The sequence below is a fragment of the Pleurodeles waltl genome, chromosome 4_1, assembly GCF_031143425.1.
Source record: "Pleurodeles waltl isolate 20211129_DDA chromosome 4_1, aPleWal1.hap1.20221129, whole genome shotgun sequence".
NCBI lineage: Eukaryota > Metazoa > Chordata > Amphibia > Caudata > Salamandridae > Pleurodeles > Pleurodeles waltl.
In genome coordinates this window covers 508,395,276-508,411,761 of record NC_090442.1, presented here as the reverse complement: position 1 = coordinate 508,411,761, position 16,486 = coordinate 508,395,276, and the positions used below count along the sequence as shown (strand labels likewise).

Here is a 16,486-nt window from a genome sequence, read left to right as displayed (position 1 = left end):
GGTAAGTAAACCACCTACGGGGTTCAAGTTTGGGTCCAAAGTAGCCCACCATTGGGGGTTCAGAGCAACACCAAAGTTACCACACCAGCAGCTCAGGGCCGGTCAGGTGCAGAGGTCAAAGTGGTGCCCAAAACGCATAGGCTTCAATGGAGAAGGGGGTGCCCCGGTTCCAGTCTGCCAGCAGGTAAGTACCCCCGTCTTCGGAGGGCAGACCAGGGGGGTTTTGTAGGGCACCGGGGTGGACACAAGTTAGCACAGAAAGTACACCCTCAGCAGCACGGGGGCGGCCGGGTGCAATGTGCAAACACACGTCGGGTTTCCAATGGAAATCAATGGGAGACTAAGGGGTCTGTTCAGCGATGCAGGCAGGCAAGGGGGGAGCTCCTCGGGGTAGCCAACACCTGGGCAAGGGAGAGGGCCTCCTGGGGGTCACTCCTGCACTGGAGTTCCGATCTTTCAGGTCCTGGGGGCTGCGGGTGCAGAGTCTCGTAGTCGCCGGGGAGTCCTCCCTGAAGTGTTGTTTCTCCACAAGTCGAGCCGGGGACGTCGGGTGCAGAGTAGCAAGTCTCACGCTTCCGGCGGGAAACGCAGTTGTTTTAAAATTGCTCCTTTGAAACAAAGTTGCAGTCTTGGGTGAACAGGGCCGCTGTCCTCGGGAGTTTCTTGGTCCTACTAGAGCAGGGCAGTCCTCTGAGGATTCAGAGGTCGCTGGTCCCTTTGGCAAGCGTCGCTGTAGCAGTGTCTTTAGAAGTGGAGAGACAGGCCGGTAGAGCTGGGGCCAAAGCAGTTGGTGTCTCCGTCTTCTCTGCAGGGTTTTTCAGCTTAGCAGTCCTCTTCTTCTTAGGTTGCAGGAATCTGAGTTCCTAGGTTCAGGGGAGCCCCTAAATACAGAATTTAGGGGTGTGTTTAGGTCTGGGAGGGCAGTAGCCAATGGCTAATAGCCCTGAGGGTGGCTACACCCTCTTTGTGCCTCCTCCCAAGGGGAGGGGGGGGGTCACATTCCTATCCCTATTGGGGGAATCCTCCATCTGCAAGATGGAGGATTTCTAAAAGTCAGAGTCACCTCAGCTCAGGTTGCCTTAGTGGCTGTCCTGACTGGCCAGTGACTCCTCCTTGTGTTTCTCATTATCTCCTCCGGCCTTGCCGCCAAAAGTGGGGCCGTGGCCGGAGGGGGCGTGCGACTCCACTGGCTGGAATGCCCTAGGGTGCTGTAACAAAGGGGGTGAGCCTTTGAGGCTCACCGCCAGGTGTTACAGTTCCTGCAAGGGGGAGGTGATAAGCATCTCCACCCAGTACAGGCTTTGTTACTAGCCACAGAGTGACAAAGGCACTCTCCCCATGTGGCCAGCAACATGTCTCGAGTGTGGGAGGCTGCTAAAATCAGTCAGCCTACACGGGTAGTTGGTTAAGGTTTCAGGGAGCACCTCTAAGGTGCCCACTGGGGTGTATGTTACAATAAAATGTACACTGGCATCAGTGTGCATTTATTGTGCTGAGAAGTTTGATACCAAACTTCCCAGTTTTCAGTGTAGCCATTATGGTGCTGTGGAGTTCGTATTTGACAGACTCCCAGACCATATACTCTTATAGCTACCCTGCACTTACAATGTCTAAGGTTTTGCTTAGACACTGTAGGGGCACAGTGCTCATGCACTTGTTCCCTCACCTATGGTATAGTGCACCCTGCCTGAGGGCTGTAAGGCCTGCTAGAGGGGTGACTTATCTATACTACATAGGCAGTGTGAGGTTGGCAACGCACCCTGAGGGGAGTGCCATGTCGACTTACTCGTTTTGTCCTCACCAGCACACACAAGCTGGCAAGCAGTGTGTCTGTGCTGAGTGAGGGGTCCCCAGGGTGGCATAAGACATGCTGCAGCCCTTAGAGACCTTCCTTGGCATCAGGGCCCTTGGTATCAGGGACTTACCTGGATGCCAGGGTGTGCCAACTGTGAAAACAAAAGTACAGGTTAGGAAAAGAACACTGGTGCTGGGGCCTGCTTAGCAGGCCTCAGCACACTTTCAAATCAACTTAGCATCAGCAAAGGCAAAAAGTCAGGGGGTAACCATGCCAAGGAGGCATTTCCTTACAGACATCAAACATTCCATACGTTCCTCCACTGCGAACTTAACCAGTGACTCCAAGGAAGTGCACCAATAGCCTAATTTGAGCATTTTACATATCTTGGTGACTCCTAAGTGCCCATGGTTTGCAGCCAATATAATGTCCTTTTTTATACTCTCCGGTGGAATAAACAAATCATAACGCACGACCATGTCACTGACGACAGATAATGCATTGGCCACCTAGAAGAAGTATTTCAACTCTCCAGACAATTTCCTGCCCTCAGACCAGCCTCCTGCTATAAACTTCTTGACCTGACCAAGTACCAAGTTCTTCACATAAGCTTCTTGCTAAGCTTGTTCAGTGACAGGAGCACATTTCTCCACAGCATCCACTGCTACAACCACACATTCAGCATCTTCCATGTCATCTAAATTCACATCCAACACAGCCATCTTTGACAAGCAATCTGCTCTGAAGTTCGTTCCACCTCACAAATGCTTTGTACTGGTGTAATACTCTTTCAGCTTGGGCAATAGGCATACTAGTCTCGCTGAGGCTTTTGCTGTACCACAGTCGGTCCCATAAAAATTTCGAACTCTCATCCACAGAGAAGTCCTGAATTTGTTGATGGCCCACACACAGGGAAGAGCCTTGCATTCTATTGTACTATAATGTTTTTCTGCATTCTAGATGTGAAGGTCACGGTATGCTCCTTGCCTGACACCCTCTGTCCTAGGACCAGTCATAATCTAGTTAAACTAACGTCCACATTAATGAAACACTTGCAACGATCCTGAAAAGGAGGTAGCACAGGGGCCACCACAATCAGATCCTTAATCCTTGCAAAAGTCAGTGAGAGCTCATCAGACCATGCAAAGTTTGGCCCCTTCCTCAACAGAGCACGTAAAGGTTCCACAATTTGTGCATAATCATGCACAAACTGGGCATAACACTCTGCTAGACCAAGAATGAGCACAGAGCATCCCTATCTTTAGGAGGAGGTGCTTCTCGAATGGCTTTGAGCAAACAAAATTTAGGTTAGATGCCTTGTGGTTAAACTGTGTGTCCTAAATACTCCAAATGTTGTTTACCAAAGCTGCACTTGATTTTACGTGTAGTGATGCCTGCTTTGGCTAACTCGGCCAACACCCTGCTCAGGGTCATATTCTTTAGCAAAAACAATCAATCATCCCGCAGATGTCTTCCAACAATTTGTCAATGAGCTTTTGGAAGACACTAGCTGAAGAAGCTAGTCCAAAGGGTAGCATGAGTTATCTGAACACCTCAAAACTGGGTGATGGAGGTGGTCAGTTCTTGCGAGTCGGCAGTGAGTAGTATCTGGTGGCACGCTGAGCGCAAGTCTATGACTGAAAAGAATATGGCTCCCACCAATGTGGGAGGGGGTGCAATCCACCAAATGTTCCTATTTAAATAGCACAAATCAGCGCAAGCCTGACTTACCCAGATTTTCTCCTTGCTACCATGATGGGGGAAAACGATTATGAAGAGTCACAAGGTGCTATGACACCTTCAGCATATAAGTTCTTCAAAACAGTCTTGAGCTCACCTCTTGTACTCATTGGGACAGGACGCACATTGTGAAAAACAGGTTGAGCATCAGACTTGAGTCAAATCCGAAGTTCAAATCCTTTAATAGTTCCCAATTTGTCAGAGAACACCTCTAGAATTTGCTTCAAAAGATTTTCCACCTCCAAAGAGCGTGAATTGTCACCCACACATATCACATTGAGGTCCTCCTCTCAGTAGCCAGTGGGAATGTCACCTAAAAGGATAGGATTTTCAGATCCCGGCACTAGGTACCTGATCAGTCTATCAAAAGGGCATTCCCTTTCGCCAGGCTTTAGTATAAAAACAATGCATTTCCACAGAGGAGATATAGTCCTGTCTTGAAAGTCGCTGGCAGGTGCTGCCTCCACCATCACCCACCACTGTAGCTTTGCAGTGTATGTTCAGGAAAATGTAACAATGTCAGCAAATGCTTGTGTTTAAGACAACAGCTCATATTAAAACCAATAATAAGCACCAGAATGAAATGTGCACAGTGCTCCTGGAAACTATCCCAGGTTATGACACGAACAGGTGCTTCACTGGGAAGTGCGGCAGAAAAGCAATGTAAACCAGTCCTGCATTATCATGGCATAATGCAATTGCCTACCATTCTAGCTGCTTGCAAAGCAGTGCAAGAGCTGAATTGTACATCGTATGATGATAGTCATATATGATCGCAATACAGAGTGAATATCTCAGTAGAAGTGTATACATTAAGGCTGCGGTCCAATGTACTACAGCTTTGTTGTGCAGAATGCAGTAGGAGTCATTTGTAGGGGTGGTAACCTCAAGAGATGTTTGTTAAATGTCTTGCATTCAGAGTCATGCAGCAGCATTTTTATCACAGGCAGGCTATTTCTTAACCTTGCCAAGATAGTGGCCATTTTCAAAGTTGCAAGATGGTTGCCTGCTGGTTCAAGGGAGTCAGCACTGAATGTTAAAACATTTGTTATTAGCATCAACGAAAGTAAAAGTTTCTAAAGATTGATTATGCTTTATACTTTTTGTGCATAGCTCTTTTACCTGGTAGTAGCCGCTTAGCTCCCAAATAAATAAATGCTGACCATTCATATGCAGATATACATACATTCTACACAAAGTGTATGAACCGGAGTTGCTTGTGCCATTCAGCTCGATGTCTAGCTTCTTCTATTAACAAATAAAGTGAGGACTTAAAAGTCCCAGAATGAAAGGATTTGTTCAACTCAGCACTGGCTTGAGGCATCACACAACTGTTGTATTGTGGCAATATGTTTCTTTAAGGAACTTTCAGGGGTTGGAATGCAGGGTTGTAATGTAGAATGTTGGGCGGGGAAGCCATACGCTGGGCGGTTGGACAGGTGATCGGACTTGTATTGAAGAGCTCAATAAACTTCTTTTATTGACGTAACCTGTCTCTTGAAGATTGAAGGTCCTACAAAATTTGGCGACGTGGATGTGGACACACCTTTTCTTTCTTAAGGACAGTTACCGTGTGTTTCATGAAACACACTGCGTCTTCCGAAGTCGTGCTGGTTACTGAGTATCCGGATTTTCTCCTGCTGGTGTGCCGACGAGGTGTACTTTGAAGATCGGTGAATGTTGGTAACATTGTTTCAAATTTTATCTGTGATTACTTGGTTGTTAATCACTGCGTAAAGGAAATCACGCTCGCGACTCTCCCTTGCCTAGCAACGGCGCTTCATTGTATTCTTTGCTGACGGATTACGCTTGCGGCTTTCGTTGCTAAGCAACGCCGCGGCTTGGTTTCCATGCCGTCAGCTGTCTGCTGTGAGCGCCTTTGAAACACGCTACACTGCGCGTGCTCTCAGACCCTGCAGCGGTTTTGTTTCCATGCCGTCAGCTGTCTGCCATGAGCTCCTTTGAACCACGCTACACCGCTCGTGCGCTCAGACTCTTTAATTACATTCTATGCGCGCAGACGCGTTTTTTTCCTTCGCACTGAGGATTTTCCTTCGCGCTGTTTCCTGTACTGGCGTTTTATATCAGAAGGGAAGTGTATGAGTACACAAGTGGATTTGGACAGACAATTACATTCATTGTACTCTCCGTTTTTTTGGGGTTATCTTCATGTTTCCTGTGAAGAAGTTTTTTTAATGGAAGTGCTGTGTTTATTCTAATTCGTTTTCTCTAACACAGTGCAAGAAACAAACTGAATAATTACTAAGTGCAATACAAATAAAAACAAGGACACTAATTTTCAAGAAAGATGCAGTTTGAGCTGCCAGCTAAGTTTCTACAAATGAAAGGAGACCCGCCCATACCATGGTCGAGGTGGAAGGAAGAATTTTTAATTTATTTGAGGGCCATTGATGAAGAAGGGATGTCACAGGAGAGAAACAAATATTTTATTACACTGTCTGGGTTCAGAAGGACAGCTTATTTTCAGGACACTTCCTCCAGGTATCCTTCAAGATGATGAGGTGGATGTATTTCAGGATGCACTGAATAAACTGGAGCTTAGGTTCAAACCTACTACAAGCATAGCATTAAACAGGTTCAAGTTCTACACTAGAAGTCAACAATTGGATGAGATGTTCGATAAGTTTTTGACAAGTTTACGCGGTCTTTCCATGCATTGTAGTTTTGGGCCCATTACTGATGAAATGATTAGAGATCAGATTATTGTTCATGTAAGGAGCAGGAGAATACAAGAGCAGTTATGGGTCATGGGTGATCCGAAGTTACAAGATGTTATAAACACTGCTAAAGCGTTGGAACAGTCTGAGAAATGGATGAAGTTGGTGCAAGGAACTGAGAAGAATAAGTTGTCTGACATGGATGTAGTGGGAGCGATTGGTGCTGGTGGATCTACCAACGATACCTTTACAAAGAAGACTACGTGGAGTAGAAAAGATGACAAAAATGTTAAAATGAACAGACTTGTGTTATCGTTGTGGCAGTTCTAATCATTTGGCTAATTTTCCACAGTGCCCAGCTGTTGGAAAGGAATGTAAAAAATGTAAAAGAGTGGGGCATTTTGCAAGAGTTTGCAGAGAAGTTAAAAAAGCTGATGATGACAGCAAGAACAGAATTGCGTGTGTTTGTGAGGAGAGAGAGAGGGGTGTGGTGTTATCTATCATGAATGATTCTGGGAATAATGAAGAGTATGTGGTTAAACAGCCTAAATGTAAAGTTCTTATTGAAGGTCGTGATTTGGAACTTATGGCGGATTCAGGATCCTCTTGGACCATCATTACGTGGGATTATTTCACTCAAAAATGTTGTGAATTGTGGGACAGGTCGAGCTTAGCATGCTCTGACATTGTTGCGGAAGGTTTTGAGGGCACTGTTATTAATATGATTGGATGTGTAAAAACTACAATTTATTTTAAGGACCGTTCTGCACAAATCAAAATGTATGTGGCTGAGAAAGGAGTGAATGTGTTAGGGTGGAGAGATCAAGCTGAGTTGGGAATAATTTTGAATCCCAGGACTCGCGAACCTGTGATGTTAGTCGAGCAAGGAATCAAAGGCAAATTAGTTGTCTCCATCTGTTTTCTGATTCTTTGGGCAAGCTGAATGGTTATAGTCACAGGATTAAATTGAAGGAAAATGCCAAACCAGTGGTACAAAAATTAAGGAAAGTTCCTATTGGGGTGCGTGAAGAATTGGAAGTTATGTTGATGGAGATGGTTAAAGATGGAACCATTGAGGAGATTGAATCGTCTGAATGGGTTTCACCTATTGTCTTGGCAAGGAAATCAGATAATTTGTTGAGGTTATGTGTGGATTTGAGAGCAATGAATGCCAATATTGTACTAAATTGTCATCCATTACCCAACATAAATGAAGTTGTTAGTTTGCTTGATGGAGCTAAGATTTTCTCCACACTAGATTTGAGGTCAGCATACCATCAGATTGAACTCACTGAGGATTCTAGGCATCTTACCGCCTTTATTACTCCTTAGGAGTTGTTCCAATTCAGGCGTATGCCTTTTGGTTTGGCCTCTGCAGCATCGGTATTCCAGAGAGACATGTTTCATCTATTCAAGGGCATGGACAAGTTTGTAAAGTGTTTCCAGGATGACGTGTTAATTTATTCTAAAGATGTAGAGGAACATAAGGGGCACTTAGAGTGTGTGAAGCATTCAGCATGAGTGGTTTGACGTTGAAATTAAAAAAATGTTTTTTTGCTAAATCAGCTGATTATCTGGGTCACACTGTCTGGTGAGGGTGTTGTTCCTAAACAATCTCTGGTTAAAGCCATTGTCAATGCACCGGCCCCTGACTGTCGAGAAAAACGATTATCTTTTACTGGACTATGGGCCAGATGTACCATCACGGCCCATTGCTATTCAGTAATAGCGATTTTTAAGAAATCGCTATTACCGACTCGCAAAGGGCCATGTATCACATTTGCGAATCGGTAATAGCGATTTCTTAAAAATCGCAAATGCTAATATAGAATCGCAAATTGCGATACCAGCCCCATTCGCAGCTATGGGCCTATTGGCCCATAGCTGCGAATATTTTGCATTTCCAAAATTGCGATTTTTGAACCAGAAATCGCAATTTTGGAAATGCAAAAGGCCAGGGTGCTGGGGGCATAAGGCCCCCTCTCCTGCACCCCAAAAATTGTTTTTTCAACATGTAAGGTACACACATGCCAAAAGGGCATGTGTGCTTTACGTGATGAAGTTAAAAATGCAGTTTAACTGCATTTTGAAATTTTGCACCAGCTTACCACCTGGTTGCAAAGCATGGTATTTTGCAAGTGCAAAATGCCATTTTAGGAAAAATCGCAATTTGCGATTTTTTCCAGAATAGCCTTGCGACCTGGAAATTGCGAATCACAAATTGCGACTCGCAATTTCCAGGTTGCAACGCACGAAATCGCTATTTTAGCGATTTCTTAGTTGTGGTCTGCGAATGCATTTCATGCATCGCAGACTACGGTTTTGCACTCGCAAATGGCCGATTTTACCGTTTGCGAGTGCAAAATAATTTCATACATCTGGCCCTATGTGAATACTAAAGCAAATTTATTGAACACTTTGCCACTAAGATGGAACCCTTGAGGGAACTGATGAGGAAAAATGTGGATTATGTTTGGTCAGAAAGGCAGGAGAGTGCTTTTGTGGCTATCAAGAAAGAAATTGCTGATGCACCTACGTTTAAACCGTTTAATGTTCAGGCCCAATGTATTGTAACGGTTGATGCTAATATGTATGGTGTGGGGGGGTGCCATCCCAGGAATGTGGCAAAGATAGGTGGAATGTTACTTTTGCCTCACGCCCATTAACCAATACGGAAAGAAGGTATGCGGTGATTGAGAAAGAACTACTGGCTTGTGTCTGGGCTATTGAACATTTCCGGAATTATATTTGGGGTTCACGCTTTATACTTCAAACAGATCACAAACCTGTATTGGGTATCCTGTCCCCAGGTGGAGGGTGGAATGCGACAGCCCGTATTGCAAGGTTAGTCTCGAAGTTGCAGGATTATTCCTTGCAAGTAGAATATGTGCCAGGAAAGAGAAATGTTGTAGCTGATTGTTTATCACGTCTCCCTCAGAACGTTTCCGATGATCAGGGAGAATGTGGTGACTCTGATGTTGTTTCTGTGGTGTCAGAGTTTATCTCCGAAGAGTTTAAAGCCATTGAAGAAAGGGATTGGCATGATAAAGATCAAGGAGACGTAACTTTACAAGAAGTGAAACAATTTTTGAGGATGGGTTGGCCAAGGAAGGAACGCATTTTAGGTGAGGTTATGTCTTTCTTTAAGGTGAAAGACGAATTAGGGATCGAAAATGAACTTGTGTTTAAAGGAGGGAAATGTGTTCCTCCTAGAGGGATGCGAGCTACCATTTTGAAGTTGCCACATGAGGGGCATCCTGGGATGTCCTCCATAAAAAGGCTTATACGTTCTTCTTTTTGGTGGCCAGGTATGGATAAGATGGCGGAGAGGACGGTCAGGGAGTGTGGAGTATGTGCGAGTGCTGAAAAGATGTTGAGGACGGTGCCAGCCCCATTGCGTCCTGTGCAGTGGCCTGAATCCTCTTGGCAAAAATTGGGTTTTGACATTGCTGGTCCATTTCTGTTTTTGCCTTACGAGGCCTTTTTGCTTTGGTATTAGTCAATTATCACTCAAAGTGGCCTGAAGTGAAATTGGTACCACATGTTACGACAGCGGTGGTAATTGAGTTTTTCAAAGAAGTGTTTGCCAGAGAGGGGTATCTGGAGACGATAGTTTCGGACAACGGTGTTCAATTGGTGTCTGAAGAAATGCAAGAATTTCTTAGATATTGTACCTTTAAGCATGCCACTACTTCATTATACGAACCACAAGAGAATGGACAAGTGGAAAGATTCAATCGGGTTTTGAAGGAGTGTATTTGTTGGGCACGTGGTTTTGGTGGGTCATGGAAGGAGAAAGTGCAACAGAAATTATGGCATTATCGGATCACTCCTCATAGTACTACAGGAGTTGGTCCATTTAGATTACTGAGGGGCAGGGATCCTGTTTCCAAACTCTGTCCATGGTGGTTTAAAAAGAAGCACAGTAAAGAGCATGAGAGTGTTGATGTGGAAAGGATAAAGGATCATGTGAGGTTGAAGCAAGAGAAGATCAAGAAGGCGTATGATAGGAAGTGGAGAGTTAAGGATCCCAACTTTGTTGTGGGGGACTGGGTCAGGGTAAGGAAGCCCAGATTGGTAAGGAAGGGGGTGTCTAGATTTGGTAAGCCTATGAAAGTGGTAAGAGTGTACAGGAAAAAAGCGGTTACACAAGATGGCAAGGTTTGGAATGTGAGTAAATTGACAAAGTGTTTTACGGAACTTGGTGAAACTCAGAAATGACACCCTGATGTTCCGGGACCCATTGTATGTAAAAAGGGTGAAGAGCCCCTTCTTGAGGAAGGAAGTCGGAATTGTACATGTTCTGGAATAGGTGAGTGTGAGATTTCAGATGGAGTTGATAGTGGAGAGATGGATGAATCGGATGGGGTGGTGGAGAGTCAGGGTGAGGAAGAAGACTCTATAGCCTCAAGAGTAAAGTTTGAAGGTCGTTCCAGGAAGAAGTCTACTCGTTTCGCAGACTATTTATGAATAAGAAGTATTGCTGATTAGCTTTATTGTTTGTTTTTTTGTTTGTTTTGTTGTTAGTCTGTTTAAGGGGGGGAAATGTTTTGTATTGTGGCAATATGTTTCTTTAAGGAACTGTCAGGGGTTGGAATGCAGGGGATGTAATGTAGAATGTTGGGCGGGGAAGCCATACGTTGGGCGGTTGGACAGGTGATCGGACGTGTATTGAAGAGCTCAATAAACTTCTTTTATTGACGTAACCTGTCTCTTGAAGACTGAAGATCCTACAACAACATTGATCCACTTGGTCGACATTGTGTGCACATCATAAATATTGGCCTGTAATTACTTATCAGTGAATGTTCCCAGCTGACTTTGGTCTACCAATGCATCCCTGCTGTGAATTTGATTGGATGTCCTGTGTATCTGCCTCTGGAGGAAACCAGACAGTGTTGCAGTTATTATAAAGTAATTTCTATACCCTTGTGATAAACAAAAAGGGGTAGTTTTAAACCCATCTCGTTATATTAACACGATTTTTTGGCTCCGCTCACAAGTGTCAAACATTAGACCAGGGGTCTTTAAAATGGGGGGCCTCAAATGTTGGGGGGGGAGGGGCACCAGGGTCTGGCCAAGAGAAGAATGATGCTGGTAACAGGGCCCTGCGTCAAGCTGAAACAAAATGAATAGCAGTAAACCCCTCTGTAATGGGCCATCACTACCATGTTTGTCATCTATATACAAGTGTGTGTTTGAAGGGTAGAGACGCCAAATTCTCTTCAAAACCCACACTCCACCCCTACTTCTAATAATAACATTGTGGATAATTTTACACGTTAGTAACGCCTACCTGCGAGAATGGTATCGCCGTGTATTTCACTGCATTTCTAAAACAATAACAAAACTTAACTGCACCGTTTAAAAAAGTCTAGACATATTTAAACACTGCCAATGTAATAGAATAATTGCGAAACACTCGGAGGGAAAGCCCCCGTGTTCATTTATTTACGGGTGGGGAGGGTGAGGGGGGGGGTCAGTAAGAAGTTTGAAGACCACAGCATTAGACAACGGAATGTCACACAAACTTAAAACATGGAAGTAACACACTTAGACGATCTGAGAACCTGGAGCTAAGCCAGACACTTACGCCCGTCTCTCCCTGTAGATTTGTTGGATCGCCCACCTCTAATGTATAAAGGTATTAAGTAGATAACATACCATTTATTGCCCTCTAGAGTTTTCCAGCCATTGTTAGGAAAACTATTGGTTTAAGAGCAGCAAAGTTAGTGAAAACCCTTCGACGGACTGCAACTCACTCTTGCAACCTACACTGCGCTTCCTTTCTCAATCAAACCCAGAACAGAACAGCAGCTAAGAAACCCCGCTAGGCTGTACAGTCTGTGATTAAATCACCTCAGTTAGACTGACGTCCATCCAGTGCAGCCCGCAGCCCGGTAAAATATTAGGTAGCACCCACCGACTGGAGGAGGAGGGCAAATCCCCTGCGGGCTCCACAGCCAATAGACAGTTCGGCATTTTGTAAGGCGCGCTACGACTGGCTGAGATGCCTGTAATGCTACACTCATTAGTTACCATACACAAGAGCAGTCCCGCCCACTCATTGACGATTTTCAGAATATGTTCAGCCGTGGGATTGGTTATTGTGTAACCAGGAAGTGGTAAAGGTACGGATGAATTGAATGGATGCCCTTAAAAGATCTCCAGCAGGCGTAGGGAATGTTGCTGATATTGCCATCTGTTCCGTAAAGTAGCTGGCAGGCGGCCGCTTTATTCGGAAGAAATGTATGTTTATCTGACAATTTCATTACCAATTGTAGCATTCTGGGACTGTGTTCAGTCTCCTAACTTTATTCTGGCATCTCAAGGTTTCTTTCGTACCAAGGTTCCATTGCTGGGAGCCCTGTGTGCCTGCCAAACAAATTTGGTTTCATGCAATGTCGGACCCGTCAGTAGGCTTCTGCCCAGTGCCTCAGAAGGGTAGTAAGGCCAGAGACTGGCTGTGAAATTCATGCCATTGGTACATGGCTGACTTACCTTGTGTCTATATAGTTTACGGTTCTCAATCATCTCTGGGCTCAAACTCCTTACAGTCGCACCAAACACCTCACCTTAATTATATAAATTGCCTTGACTGGCAGACCGTTGCCTTTCACACCTGGAAAGAAAAGTATTTATAGTAATTCTATTGAAGTACATACATTACATATTTATAGTACTTACAAGTACTTATTTAAAGAAGAAGTGCATGAGCTGCGAGGCATTGTGAAATGGTCGATAGTGTAAGGTACCAGGAGGGCCACACATAAGGCCCGAGCTGAAATAATAAACGTACACCTAGTTGAAGGTCTAGAGGGAAACAGCGTCAGCCCAGCCCCTACTTTATTTCACCAACTCGGTTCCGCGTTCCATCCGGATACGCGGAACTGGAAACAAATAATAGGAGAGGCCGGGTGGCTCTCTACATCCCTCCCATGTTTAACTTCACACAGAAGAGAAGAGAAACAGACCAGAAAATGAAGAACGCAAAGAGGATATATGCGAACACAAAATGACAAAACAAAATAAAAGGATACAACGCCTCAGGGATGAAACCTCTGGTGAGCAAACAACAATGACCCAAAGCGGCTTCATAAGAACCTAATGTACATACAAAGTCTCGGAGCTGACTGTTCGGCACCGGGTTGGGGCGTAGATGATAACGTCCACCCCTAAGAAGGGATCCTTCTTGGCCGGGGTTTTCACCCAAAGGGTGTCAGGCACTTGGTGCCGCCACCGGAGCGTCCCCTCTCCCTACCTCTTCAGCAGTGGGCTCAAGCATCGAGTCATCGATCTCTTCGTCCTCCCCAGACATGACTGGACTCCCTGCTCTCTTGAAGTGTGATACATTTCTGGTGACCCTCTGACTACCTTGTGCGGCTGTCACCATGGCACCCCTCACACTGACAACCTGCCAGGGTTCGGTCTCGAATGGAGTCTGGAATTTCCCTCCTGGCTGGCAATTCTTCACTACCACTTTGTCTCTTTTCTGAAAACCCCTATTGACCTCGCCGTCGCTCAGTGGCTTTGCGATCAGTACGCTCTGCGCTGCTGAGTGGCTTCAACATCCAGTTAGGGTGCTGTCCTTTGAGGACCAGACGGGATGCAATCCTGAGGTGAAACTTTAAACATCAGTGCGGCTGGGGCACACCCTGTAGTACTGTGAGGGGTCTGGCGATAAGCACTCAAGACATTTCTCGCTGTCTTCTCTTTGTTCAACACCTATTCTGAGGGCTCGGTTTAGAGTTCGCATAAACCTTTCGACATCCCCATTAGCAGGCGGCCAATAGGGCATAACCCTGCGATGATGTATAGCCAACCCTTCAAGGTAAGACCGAAACTCCTGTCCATGGAAGGGCGGGCCATTGTCTGTTCTGACTTCGTCAGGAAGGCCAAACATGGCAAATGTCTTCTGAAGTACCGGCCTCACATTCTCAAACGCCGTTGAAGACACGACGTCAACAACGGGGAACTTTGTGCAAGAGTCAATGAGGACGACAGTCAGCCGCCCATCTGTGAAGCTCCCAAAGTCCATACTCACTTTTGTCCATGGCTTCACACTAGCCGGCTCAGTGACCACTGGACAGCAGGGTGGTTCCCCTGATGTGATTATGAGGAATGGCATTTTCCCACCAATTCGTCCACCTGACTGTCCATGCTGGGGAACCACACCTTGGCCCGCGATCTTGCCATAGTCTTTGCAGCGCCTTGATGGCCTTGATGTGCTAGCTCCACTACTTTGGCCCACAAACTCTGAGGCAGCACAATTCTCCTTCCTCGCAGGACCAGTCCTTGTCCATCCGTGGACAATTATCTCGCACCCTCCACATCCCTTGCATTGCTGCTTTACACTCGTGATTGACCACTTTAGTCTTTTCCAGGAAAAGCTTCCATTTCCTGTGATCAAGTGCTTCCTTGACCTGGTTGAGTGCTGTATCCACCTTGGTGGCGTCCACAATGTCTCTTACACTCAGGGCATTGGGGCATGCCGATTGCACCACCATATTGACAAATACCTCGGTGCTCTCCTCATCTTTCTCTTGAGAGTCATCAGTCGTGGTTAGGGACAGGTGGCGAGACAAATAATCTGCCGGGTTGTTCACTCCCGGCCGATAGATGACGGTAAACTGGTAAGGTTGCAGCAGAACAGTCCACCGTTCTATTCGCGGGGGTACCAGACGAGGACAGCCGGCAAAAAGTACAACTAGAGGCCTGTGATAAGTCACCACCTGGAATTCTTGGCCATACAGATGAAAATGTTTGCACGCCCACCGAATCGCCAAAGCCTCTCGTTCTATTTGGGCATATTGTGTTTCAACCGAAGATAATGCTCTGCTGGCGTATGCAACCGGAACCCACTCCTTCGGGTTTTGCTCCTGGAGAAGAACAGCGCCCAGCCCTACTGGACTTGCATCTACCACCTCCTCAGTTCGTCGGTGAGGGTTAAAGTACACCATCGTTGACTTGTCTAGTAGCGCTGTCTTGATGTCGGCAAACGCCTTCTCTGCCATTGGGCTCCATTCCCACCGATGCCCAGTTTTTGTGAGCTGTCTGATGGGTTCCGCCATGGTCGCAAGTTGCGGGATAAATCTTCCACAATATGTTGCCATGCCCAGGAAACTTCTAACTTCTGTGGTGTTCTTCGGAATCGGTGCTTGAAGGATGGCATCTGCTTTACAAGGGTCCACTTGTAAACCATCCTTCAAAAAAACATAGCCGAAAAACTCCACTGACGTCTGATAGAACGCACACTTTTTCTTGTGGAGTGTTAACCCTGCATCTGATAACCTCTGAAGTGTAGCTCTGAGGTGTCGATGATGTTCTTCTCAGGTTTTGGAGTAGATGAGGATGTCATCACTCAAATTGATTACCCCCTGCAGTCCTGAGAGCGTCTCCCTAATCACATTTTGAAATACTTCGGCGGCCGAGGATACCCCAAAGCTCAGTCTCTTGCATCGCCTATGTCCCACATGCATTGAAAAAGTAGTGATATTCCTACTGTCAGGTTCCAGCTCCAGCTGATGATACCCAGCATTGAGGTCCAATTTCGAGAACCACTGTGCACCATTCAGATCCGCTATGATATCATCCATCATAGGCATTATATGCTGATCTCTTTTAATGGCCTTATTGGGTAAGCGCATATCGACACACAAACGGATGGCGCCAGGTTGCTTAGGTTTCGCCGCTATTACCAATGGCGACACCCACAGTGTGGGCCCTTCTACCTTCTTGATCACTCCTTGATCTTCAAGCAGCTGTAGTTCCTTTTCCACGGCTGGTCGCAGGTGAAACGGAACGCGCCGATGTCTGAGGGCAACGGGCGTAACTCTGTGATCTATGTGTAGCTTGACACTTTTACCTTTGAGTCACCCCAGGCCTTCAAAGAGCTGCGGAAACTCGTTAACCAGGCGTTCAGCATGGGAGTCATATACTTGTTGAGTGAAAAATACTAATTCAAGCTCTTCCGCGGTGTGGCACCCCAACAGAGTTCCTCGGTCTCCAGCCACCACGTAGAACTTTGCCAGTGTTGACACCTGCCCGCTGGACACTGATACCTCCACCGTGCCCCTTGGAGGAAGCGGTTCTCTGCCCCATAGTTGTAAATTTTAGTGGTAGTTGGGGCAAGCAATGGTGCTGGGGTCAGCTGCCTGAACAGAGTCTCCTCCATCACGTTCACCGATGCTCCTGTATCTATGAGTACCGTTGCCGACTTGTCATTGATCTGGACGTTGCTCATGGGTGGAGGTTGCTTTTTCTGTTGCCTCCC

The 16,486-nt window shown here is 46.0% G+C and overlaps 1 protein-coding gene across 2 annotated transcripts in view; it reads right to left on the bottom strand.

Moving 5' to 3' along the window:
• LOC138287875 (POC1 centriolar protein homolog B-like) overlaps positions 1-12,152 on the bottom strand; it is a 1,054,814-nt gene extending 1,042,662 nt beyond the window's left edge. Inside the window, exon 1 of one of the 2 annotated variants that reach the window (XM_069228819.1) lies at positions 12,073-12,152. The gene's annotated coding sequence lies outside the window, so the exon portion shown is untranslated. The remainder of the gene's footprint in view (positions 1-12,072) is intronic. The other variant, XM_069228820.1, reaches the window with a different exon arrangement.
• Positions 12,153-16,486: the final 4,334 nt, after the last annotated feature.